The following is a 12,364-nucleotide window of genomic DNA, read 5'->3' as shown; positions in this document are numbered from 1 at the left end:
TAGCACCATCTTGATGCCTTATGCTCTCCTCCTCTTATGGTATCTCTCAGCATGCACTCATTCTGTCGTTCTTTCACTTACTCCTTCATTCATGCATTCATTCAGAAAATAATGACTGAACACTTACTACATGCCCAGCACAGTGCTGGCCTCTAAGGATACAGCAGAGAGCAAGACAAAAGGTCTACCTTTGTGGAGCTGATTGCTAAGCAGAGAAGACATGCTGTTAATTAACAAATTACAATGAAGTGTCTAGCACTGCCTCCTCCATCTAGGTGTCATTTACTTCCAAAGTCCATATCTTTTTTCCACTCTGTCTGGGCATGTAGAAATTAGGGGTGAGGGGGGAAAGGATCAGATGAGGTGACTCTCCTATGTTTCTTGAACCTTGTATTTTTCGGGGTAGAGTACTCACTTTTCCATTTAATGTTAAAGATTTGTTTCTAATTTCCAAAATAATGTTACAATTAATATCATAATATTACCTTACAAGCTATATAGCATTTTAGAGTTTGCAAAGTACTTTCACAGTCATTACTACATTGGACTAAAACTAATACTGTGAGATCAGTGGAGGAGAAAACCAAGGCTTCTGTAGACTAAGCTACTGAATCATTAGTGGCAGAGCTGAAACTCAAACTCTTCTGCCTGAGTTATAATGGTCATGGGCACACACTAGATTTAAACCTGTCTTTGCCTTAGTGATGCTTTATGACCACCTACTGCGCTAGGAAAATGTTAAAAATTGTAGTTTGTGTTACCTTAGTAAATCATTACAGAGGCAATGAGTAGCTTTTGTCTTAAGTATTTTCTGAAGTCACACAGCAGGCGGCGCACGAGAATATTCAAACCCAGGAATGCATTTGCCAAGTGGCTTGGAAGCTCCCTGCTTTTGATTTCCTTGCCAACTCTAGTTGTAGGAGGCTTGAGGTCTGCAAGGGGAATTGGGACAGAGAAGAGCAGGAGAGTACTGGAGCTAGGGCCTGAGATACCTACACAGGTGTTTTATGATGTAAAATGGGTTAAAACAGGGAAAACAGTGAGAGAAGGTGCCCAAATGTGAGAATTCCATGGCTGGTTACAGTGAGAGTGAACCAGCAGAAGGACAAAGGCACAGTAGGCTGGGCCCAGGCTGGCTTCATGGGGCTGTGACGTGTGCAGTCCCATGAAAAATGATGCTCAAAAGGGCCCTGTGATCAAAAGAGCCTCACACTTGGTTTAATGTTCTGCTGTGGCCATCCAGAAATTCTTGATAATTCAATCTTTATATGTTTATTAGGTGAAGTACAATGCGACAATGGAGGATGCACATGGAAGAGGAGATATGTGCAATATGCATGTCCTCAATTACTTCCCTCTTCATTTGCATATAGCACTCACCATGCCTCAGGAGCACAGATGCCCCATGCACACAGGCTGTCCATGAACAGAGAGTCCATGAGCATAGGGTATCCCATGAGTACAGGATGCTGTCAGCAGAGGGTAATCATAATTACAGGGTGCATGGGAGATCAGTAAGACTCAAAGTGGGTACCAGGTAAGCATGTTACATCTATGATTGAGCAAGTGGAGGTGGATGACAATCCTGATAACCAGAACTTGCTCTCCACTCTATCTGGAACTTGCTTCAAACACAGAAAGAAGACAGTGGCATCCTAAGAAACACAAATGACTAAGGATCTCTGTCATGTTCTTTCTTACTCCCTGTGCTTCCCTGCCTCAGCCAATCACTTATACTGAAAATAATGACATAGAAGGAAAGGAAAAGATAGGACAGCACAGAGTTTAACTGGTCAGGGGAGAATAATCCTCAGTGAGCCTTCCTAGTCCATTTTCTGGCTTTTGTGTAGTTTTTGTGAAGACCAGGGAAGGAAGGGGCCTTGGAAGAGGAGAAGGCAAGTGCCAACAGCTGAAAGAACCAGGTGGCTGTGAGGTGTGATGTCTGAGTTGAGGTGTTTTATGACATCCTCTCAACTTCTCATACTTTTATTGTTGCGCTTGAGGTCAGCCAATTATGTTTTATGAGTTTTGAAGTAGCCCAGGGAAAAAAATTCTCTTTGCTCCAGATGTCTAAGTAATAAAAGATCATGAACACTTTTGCTCTGCTGACCCTGGGGTACATGGGTGCAGTGAGATAAGAAAGCAAAGATGTTATTGGAGACTGGATCTGAGCCCCATCTGGGCAGCAGCTGGCAAGCAGGATCACTAAATGTATCTAAACCTCACAGCTCTCTGTCCACATCTGGCAAATAGAGTGAGGTTCATAGACATTTGCAGACAGAATGCTCTTTGCTTCCCACTCTCAGCTTCTGACTTTGAGCCTGTCCCTTGGAAGCTGTTAGAAATACCAAGGCACACCTCTCCTTCTTCCTTCCTGCTAACACATCACAGCAGGAGGAGGTGTATTCATGCAAAAACAACTACTATGGCAAACTGTCCTTAACATCTTTTATTTCACTGTGTGCTTCACCACTAATGCTACCAGCTTACAAAAATAAATATACACCATGTAAGTATTTTCACCAAATATAGGAACTTGAGAAGTTTCAGAATGACCTTTCCCCAACCTTATTTGTACCCACACATTGGATACTGCTTCTGGAAGATACAAAGACTCATTTTAACCTTAGAAATAGCCAGAAGTGCTGAGGTAGGAAACATACTGAATTTACTATAAGAACTTGCCACTAGGGCACCTAAAAACATTATTTTGACATCGGTGAGCCTTCTCTGGTTTTAAACAGGAAAAAAAGTTCATTGTCTTTGCAGAATGTATGAGTAGCTTTGTTAGAGGTAGAGTCCATACAAATGTTAGTTATCATTATTACAATAGGTACATAAACTTCTGTTGAGCTTTGAATGCTTGAGGAAACTTTCTGGGGAAGTCCCATAAGTCATTGCTCTAAAAATCGTAGGCCTCTGCTTGGCACTAGATGTCCCAAAGGGAAGATGTGACTGAGGATAAAATGATGAGGACTTGTGATTGGAACATCCTGGCTAATTCTTAAAACAAATTTGACATACTCAAAATGAATGAGGAGGTATGTTGGAACATAGCCAGCTGCAAAATGAAACACTAAACACAAATTTACAGCTCAAAAAAACTCCATCTTGTATAGTTCACATTTGTACTTTTTCTTATCTGAGGATATTTTTTCCATTGATTTTTAGAGAGAGTGGAAGGGAGGGATGGGGGAAAGAGAGAGAGACACACATATTAATCCGTTACCTTCTGCCATGACCTGAGCTGGGATCTGGCTGGCAACCCAGGTACATACCATTGACTAGGAATAGAACCTGGACCCTTAGGTCTGCAGGCTGACGCTACAACCACTGAGCCAAACCGGTCAGGGCCATTGTGAGTACTTTAAAAATTTTTGTCTTTAATTTTGTGGGTGACACAAAATTCTATTAAATTTTATGCAAAAAATTGGCAAGCTAATTGTCAGAAAAAGGTAGCAATAATTAATGTCTATATGATGTGTTAGTATTTATAAAGTACTTAATTCAAAACTTATTTGTTTCTCACAATAAGCTCATGGTAGAAGTAATTATTATTCTACCTGTTCTATAGGTGACAATACTAGACTCAGTTTCTTATCAGGAAGAACTAGACATTGGTAGGTCTGGAAATTTAACTCAGGTGATTTGACTCCGAAGTTTATAAATTTTAACAAAATGTACAATTAACAGATACCAGGTGTTAGAGATCAAACTGGCCCAACACTGAGAAAATACAGTCCCAACTCTATCACCATCTAGAGTTGCCTCACTCACTCACACTCTTTTGCTAGGTCTCAATTTCTTCATTAGCAAAATAAGGAGACTCAGTTGAACATCCCTAAGTTGTATTCCATTCCTTAATAACTTGATTGGTATAAAGAAAAGATTCAATTAAACAGCATTGAAAAGAAATTGTGCTTTAGTGCTGTCTGTTTTAGAATGTGTAGTTTGTTTGGATTATGGGAAGTAGAGGACAAGTGGGAACACCTGAGCAAGTGCAGGGACTAGGCAAACTTTCTCACTGAGCACAAGTCCCCCAGGAAATACGCCTGGGCCCTGAGTACAAAGGCCTCCTACAGGGATTCATGCAGACCCACAGTGGAACGAGCTGTAGTGATGCACACAGCACACACTCAAGTCGCTGAGCCCAGAGATAGGAGGAGGCTCCATCAGGAGGGTGGGAGTTGATACCCAACTGAAAAATGAAGGCTTTGGAGGAACCTGAACCCACTCCACATGCATCATGCCTTTCTGAGAGGAGAGCATATTCATTAGTCATAAATAAGTCCTGTGAGATGCCTCCCACCTACCATGTGAATATTTCAGATATTATGCTCAGCCAAAAAATAACAAAGAAAAAAAAAGAAATGTTTACCATTTAAGCTTTTAATATTATTTCTTTATCACCAGATTTAATCGACTGAAAATAATTTTGTTATGACATCTTTAAGTTTGTTCCTCCCTGACATTTCCAAGTGAGACCCAAATATTCAGGCAAAGACTGTGGCTTCTTGGGCCCCATCAACTCTTCTTTGTACCCTTCCTGCTTCTCACTGCTGGGGTCTTTCCACATGGGAGGTCAGGCAGGGTGCTATGAGGGAATCTGTGGTGGGGAAGCAGGTTTCTCTAGAGTCACCCACAGCTCAGCATGCAAGCTGTTGGTGTGTACTTCTACAGCGTGTAACAAAGATCTGTTGAACAGTCACTACGTATCACGCACTGCTCTACACAGTAGTGGGTGGGGGAAAGATGATTAAGGCAGCTTCTATCTCAAGGAAGCCCCAGCTTAGGTGAGGATGAGCAGCTGGGTAAAGGAATCTAATGCCGCATTGTTAAGATGTGCGCTCAGAGAATAGAACGGTTGGCATAGGCATGCAGGAGAGAGCAGACAGTGTGTTTGAAAGCAGAAGGAATTCAGAAAAGCCTCAGAGAGCAGATGGCATTTGAGCTGGGTATTAAAAGAAGTGTTCCACATAAAGAGGAGGTAGGGGAGGAGAAGAACCTCCAGAGAGAAAATAAGGCATGCACAAGGCAGGGAAGTGAAGAACACTGTCCCTTCTGGAAGCCGGTGCCTGTTTGTGTGGCAGGAGCCTGGGATTTATGTGTGGACGTGGTGTGATTTCTGCCTGGAAGGTTGAACATGAGCCAGAGGTGAAGATAGTTTGTATGCTATGGTGGTGGGGTTAGATATTTTTCTTTGAGGCAAAGAGAAGCCTACTTCTGGATTACTATTCTGGCAGAAATAGAAAGAATGGATTAGTGGGAAGAAAGGCTACAGGTAGGAAGATCTGTCAGGAAACTAGAGTATCAAGGCAAAGGAGGGACCTATGTGAGAGAGATTTCAGAGGCAGAATTAGTAGGACTTTTTGGCCAGCTAGAGAGATCCAATAAGCAGCATGGTCATGGGGTGTGGGATGGGGCACGGTCATGGTAAAGAGGGTGGTGAGCAATGCCTGCCTTTTGACTGATGGGCTAACAAATACTAACGAGTTATTTGTTAGTATTGAGGTCGACAGCTGTGGGTAAAGCGTCTTCCCTCTGCCCCAGCCTGTCCTGCCTCACTGTTCAGGGATGGTCTGAGGTCTGTGGACCGGCAGCATCAGCACCACCTGGCAGCCTGCCCAGCTTCTCAGGTCCCACTCTGGATACTAAATCAGGCTCTGCTTCCTAACCAGACCCCAGGTCAGTTATATACACATTAAAGTTTGAGAAATACTGATCCAGGGTAACTCTTGGACCAGCATAAATAAACATGCTGAAGGGTCACATTGTTCATTACAAGGATATGGAGTCAGAGAATGATGTTTTTTTTTTGGTCCTGAAGCTTGTACCTGATGGGAATTATGCTAACTGCGAATCTTGATTCCACTTCATATTTCTACTGCTATTGTTTGTGTACATATGGCACTTAGAGGTACTTAAAAGATCATAAAGTGAACAAAGCTATTTGGGGACAATAAAGATAACAAAAATGAATAAAAAATAACAAACTTGTCTTTATATCTCTGGCATCTTTATGAACTCATTATTCCTGGGATGTAAGGAGCTGGTGAGTATAGCTTTAATAAGGACTGAGCTAAATTCTCCAACTTCTAGGTCAGAGAATAGACTCATAGAGGTCAGGCAGGGTCACATGGTTCTGGGGCTTGGCTGGGAGCCAGGCAGCTTCAGGCATGGAGCATGAGTCTTTGCCATCGTGACATCTCCTTTATGCCTCAGGAGCTGCTCTTTGCTCCAGACACAAACTTTGGTGATTGTGGTTCTTGCTTTTCAGCCTCTCATCTGTTTTGTTGGTATGAATTTATTGGAATGGAAACTCGATGTGGATCTAAAAATCTATGGACACATGATAATATTTCATTGAAATTATAAAGATGATTTAGGCCAATAAAAGAAAAGAAAAAGGCTCTCAAAATGCCTAAAGCACACCAAGATAAAGAACAGAATATGTTGCCTTTTCACAAGCTCAAAATGGCATTCAGCTCTGGAAATGGGCTTAATTTAAGTTTTGACACGCACCATCAAACACTTGACTTTCAAAATCTGATGATGTATTAGTTGCATCAAAAGCATAGTGGAAGGTAGATCACATTGAATTGTCCCTGTGATGACTGGAATGACTATGTGTTAGAGCAGAGCAGTGGCAAAGAAGAATGCATTAACTCCAGAAGCTCAAGAGAGATGCAGTCTAAACAAATCACAGATGACTTCAGTGACAATGTTGTTTTTCAAGTACATAATAAATGATAGGATATTCTGTTCTGAACTATTCTAGTATCTATGAGCCACAGCTGTGAACAGAATTTATTTCTCAGGGACAGGACAAAGACTTTGAAATAGTCAAAACACTACACAGCTCATAAAGTACTCCGAAGGAAGGGCTAGTTTACATTACAGAAGTCACTTTGGGATGGTTTTTGACAGCCCTGTCCTGGGAGGCACTAACATGGGCCCTCATCCTGACTGCCACTGGCTGTTCGCGCTTAGACAAGTTATTTTCACTCAGTTTTCTCATCTGTAAAATGAGAAGCTTCCTAACGCAGACTGAAGGGGCCCATCAAACCATCCTGTGGTTATTTCTCCAGTTCCTGGGTATACAACAATAATTATGCTCATCAGCTTGAAGAATTTCTGTTTGTAGCTTAAGATATCATGGTAGCAAAAGCTGAATGGTAATTCCTAAAGTTCCCTTTCCCCTCCCTCCCATACCAAAATTGCAAATATGTGGTGATTGTCATCATATTCTAATTTTACCCAATTGTTTGACCTGTGCAGAAGATATAGGATTAGCAAGATACTATAGGATTAGCAAGTTTAATTAGCTGGTGGCTTGAATCATAGTTGCTCCTCTAGATGTCATGTCTTTACTAGCATAGACAAATTATTTAACTCCTGTTATGTAGCCACAGATCTGGCCACCTCCAAACCCATATTTAACACTACATATAGCACACTTCAGAGAGTGGGATCTAACTTTGTGAGAGGAGACCAAAGTGAAAGGCTGGATGTTGCAATTATAAGTATGGGGGAGTTAATTCTTCATAGTAAGAATCTTGACCAATAGGAGATATGGGACAGGAGAGCTCCAGACAAATAGCAGATCCCAGGAGGAATTCCCTATGACTTGTTGGATATGTTCATCTAGAGTGAGGGTGAAAAATCTCTGTAGGAATTCAAGGGCATACCAACTGCTGTTTCCTTCCTCCTGGTTATAGACTGTCCTGAGTTTTGGCTTCTTTGCATAGCCTGTCTGAAGTCTTCTTGCATGGCTGAACAGAAATGCCTGTGTCTTATGATGGCTTATTGTGAAGCAGTGGCTAACTTAGTAAACCATCACCTTGTATTGTTTCTTATCCTTCCCTTCCTCACTTCCCTTTCCCTCACTTTTAGTGCCTGGGGAATGAACTACAAATTTGTGCACTGGTGGGGTCTGGCCAGCCCAGCCCCAATCAGTGCAGATTGCAGCCCAGCCTGTTGGGAGGAGGAGATGGCAGGAGGTTGGCCAGCTGGCCCACCCCAATTGGGGCCGGGCTGGCTGGGGGGAGGGGCCTTGGGCGATTGGCCGGTGGGCCCCACCCCCGATTGGGATGGGGTGGGCCGATTGGGGGTGGGGCCAGCTGTGGGAGGGGCTGTGAGTGGTGGGCTGGTGGGTCCCGCCCCCAAATGGGGTAGGGGGGCGATCAGGGGTCAGCAGCCAGGGGAGGGGCCGTGGGAGGTTGGCTGGCCAGCCCCACCCCCAATTGGTGTATGGGGGTTGATCAGGGGCGGAGCTGGCTGGGGGGAGGGGCTTCAGGAGGTGGGCCGGCTGGCCTGCCCCCTATTGGGATGGGGGGTCAATCAGAGGCAGGGCCGGCTGGGGGGAGGGGTCGTGGGAGGTTGGCCGGCCAGCCCCACCCCTAGATCGGCCGGTTTGCTGGCTGCAGTGGGCGTCATAGTGACTGGTCGTTCTGGTTGTTAGGGCGTTCTGGTCGCTGGCTTTTTATATAGAATAGTAATAGTATGACTGAATGAAATACACTTTCCTTTGAGCAATTGCTGGCCCATGGTTTTCTGTCTGAATGGAGGCAAGGATTGGTGAATTAAGAAAAAGAATTGAAACATACATGCTGTTTGATGTTTTGAGATGCTGTCTTAACACAAATAATAGTTATCTTGCACACATTTATCAAGATCATTCTCATTCACCCACATAATCTTTTGATATTTTTGAGTGAAAAAGAAACTTCTAGGTTAGAACCTGGAAGTGTATCACAGATCAGCCTTGGGCAAACTACGGCCCGCGGGCCGGATCCGGCTGTTCTATCCGGTTCTCTTGCTCTCCCCTCCGCTCCTTTACTTTGAATTTATATTAGTTCACACAAACACTCCATCCATGCTTTGTTCCGGCCCTCCGGTCCAGTTTAAGAACCCATTGTGGCCCTCGAGTCAAAAAGTTTGCCCACCCCTGGGTTAGATCCTTTCAGGAGCAGAATATTTATTTGCGGTGAGTTGGGCAGAGACTGAAGATGAAATACCACAACTTACAGTGGAGGAGGAGGGGTGAGCAGAGGCAGTGGTGCTCAGGAGAAGTTTGTGTGTATTTCGGGGGAGGGTAAAATAATAATGGGGGAAGGTCTTACACCACCGATATCAAGCCTTTGCTGTCTTGGTGCATGTCTCATAGATTTAACCTGTGCTGCTGTATATCTTTTAAATTTAAGTAAAGAGCTTCTCTAGAGTGGTTAGCTAAGTCAAGAGCATGAATCTAGGAAAAGGAATCTAAGAAGGTGGCTCCCAGGGGGATTTTCTGGTGTGCCTGAAGTCGTACTGCATTAATTGTCACTTCTTTGCTTACACTCTGGGGAAGGAACTGGCCTGGCCACTCAAGGGACAGGACTTTGGAGCACCAAGACCGAAGGAATTCAGGAAGGGCATGGTGATGGGCAGTAGCATCAGATGCAGCAGAGTAAACTGTGTACAGTGGGATGGGGGCCTTGATATGTGCATTTCCTTAAGGTCCCAGTCTCTCTTCTATTCATGATAAGCAACAATTTGTAAAATTGGCATCACACTTTATAAAACCCAAAGTTGCTTAATCTATACTAATAAAAGAGTAATATGCTAATTAGACTGGGAGACCTTCTGGACGTCCTTCCAGACAAAGCTGGGGGGTTGGCAGGCCTGCAAACCACCCCCAAATGGCCCTCAGCCCCTCGCCCAGGTCAGCCATGCCCCCAGTGGGGACTCCCACCCTGATGGGGGCATGGCCAGCCTGCAAACGGCTCTCAGACCCTCTCCCAAGCTGGCCACACCCCACAGTAGGACTCCCGCCCTGATGAGGGTGTGGCCGGCCTGCAAACCCCCAGTGGCCCCTTGCCCAGGCTGGACCCACCCCCCAAGGGGACCCCCACCCTGATCCGGGACCCCTTTCAGGGCAGACCAGCCGGTCCCCACCCATGCACCTGGCCTCTGTCTATACTAATAAGAGGATAATATGCTAATTAGACCAGACATCCTTCTGGCCAAAGTCATGGTGGTAGGGCTAAGGCAGAGGCAGTTAGGGGTGATCAGGCTAGCAGGGGAGGGCAGTTGGGCGTGAGCAAGCCAGTGGGGGGGGGGCAGTTGGGAGTGAGCAGGCCAGCGGGGGGGCAGGTGGGGGTGAGCAGGCCAGCGGGGGGGGGGAGGGGCAGGTGGGGGCGAACAGGCCAGCGGGGGGGGGGCAGGTGGGGGTGAGCAGGCCAGCAGGGGGGTGCAGTTGGGGGCAATCAGGCTGGCAGGTTGGGCATTTGGGGGCGAGCAGGCCATTGGGGGCAGTTGGGGAGAGCAGGCTGGCAGGGGTGCAGTTGGGGGCAATCAGGCTGGCAGGGGGGGCAGTTGAGGGCCTAAACCGGAAGTTGGACATCCCCTGAGGGGTCCCGGATTGGAGAGGGTACAGGCTGGGATGAGGTACACCCCCCCTCCCCATGCACGAATTTCATGCACTGGATCACTAGTATTTATATACTAGAGGGTGGTCTTACTTTTTTCAGAATCATTAAAGACCTACTGGTGAGGAACAAAGTTAATAAAAAATAGACTAGAAAAAAAGGTAGTTTAAATGTGGATATTTCAGCATTCAAACTATTTTACCTTAGCCTAGCATCAAATATTTGACAGGGAATGCAAAGTATTCCTGATTATCTCTAGTTCATTATGTTTAAATATTAATATGTAACAACTTTAATTACACATTTTTTACTTGACTCAGTTGGTTCCTGCCTAGTTCATCTACAACCTCTTCCATAGAAGCAAATTCCCAGAAATAACACAGATGCAAGTGATGGCCAATACATGAAAGAGCGCTGTTCTAAATGTTTATTGCACTCAAAGGCTATAACTCATAGCCTTCCAGATGAGGCCTTAAAAGCCCATTTAATACATTTTGTAGCTAAGACCTGGTAAAATTGGAGATCACTTGGATGTTAAGCCTGAGTTCCCCAGGGATCCAAAAAGCCTCTGGGCTTTTTGTTCTTCTTGGGGGCACTGGTAGTGGGAGAGGGTGGAAAAACACAGTTTCACAACTGGTGGTAGGAGACGTGGTGGGGATAGATGGGCAGATGAGCACCTGCTGTTCCTTGGGGAAGGCTCGCCAGGCAGAAAACTGCCTGAAAATCTTTATCAGCTTTCAGCTGGTGAAGACCCGGTAAAGCAGATTTGCTCAGAAATAGAAAAGGTGGTTGGGTGGGTAAATATTCTAGAGTAAGGAAAACAGTGGTGTGTTTTTTCCCTTCTCGTTCCCCGCCTTGTTTTATAATTTACTTGTCTGAGTTTGACATTATTTTTAAACTGTCTACTCCTCTACTGGAAAAGGAGAGTGTTCTGATATGCAAATCTGGGCTGGATTAAATGCATAGAAAGGAAGGGAGTTATCAAGCAATATCCTGTTCTCCCTACACATAGTTTCAATTTTCATCCATTTCCCCATGCTCCTCAAAATTTTAAGTTCTTCTTTTTGTTTTTATTTGAAAAGAGGTAACTCTTTGCCTGGACGGACTTGTTACCTGTAGAAAAGGACACAATGCAAGGCATTGAGAATTTGCTGCTTCTCTTCAATAAAGGAAGCATATTGTATAGCTTCATAGAACTTAAGCTGAGAAAATAACATTTTCTCTATACATTCATACATATATATGTGCCAAAAGGAATGTTTAAGTTTTCTTACTTTACCCTTCAGAGTGCATTCTTATTAAAGATCTGTAGACTAAATAACAAGGTTTGAAAAAAGTGATTTGTTGTTGGAAAAACTACATTGGGTTAACCCAACCTACACTTAGACCGGGCAGCAAACAACTATAGAACTTACCGCAACTCTGCGTCCCAATGCCTGTGCTGTACATAATACCCATTTCTCGTGGTTGACACACAATTTAACCTCTCAAAGCTTCTTACTTATAAGACTGTTTCTATTCTATTTTTAGTAAGAAAGTCTCCACTTGTGAAAGTGTGATACCCAGATAAGAAGTGTTTCTTCTTTCCTTTTATTGCTCTGATAATACTCCAGAGGTATAGCTCAAAAATCAGTGACAGCTGCCTATTAAGAAGACACGCTATCAAAATTAAACAATTTAACATTTTGGCTGTGAGATGTTCCTATTTTTAATACAATTGTCACAAAGTTGTATCACCAACTACAGATAGGCACATGTAAGTTGCCAGAGTTAGCACTGAGTAGAGACCGTATCCGAGGGATCAGATCTAGTAGAAAGAGAATGAAATTCATCTGTGGTTTTGATGGAATGCCCTTGTGGAGTTTCATTTGTCCAGAATTCAAGAGTGGTTTTCTTAAAGATCTGTGTCTGTGTTAATGTTTCACAATCTCAGCTTTGACAGACTCTCTTGAGGT

Source organism: Plecotus auritus (genome assembly GCF_963455305.1).
Source record: "Plecotus auritus genome assembly, chromosome: 4".
NCBI lineage: Eukaryota > Metazoa > Chordata > Mammalia > Chiroptera > Vespertilionidae > Plecotus > Plecotus auritus.
The sequence above is the reverse complement of the archived record's forward strand: the minus strand, read 5'-3'. Positions refer to the sequence as shown.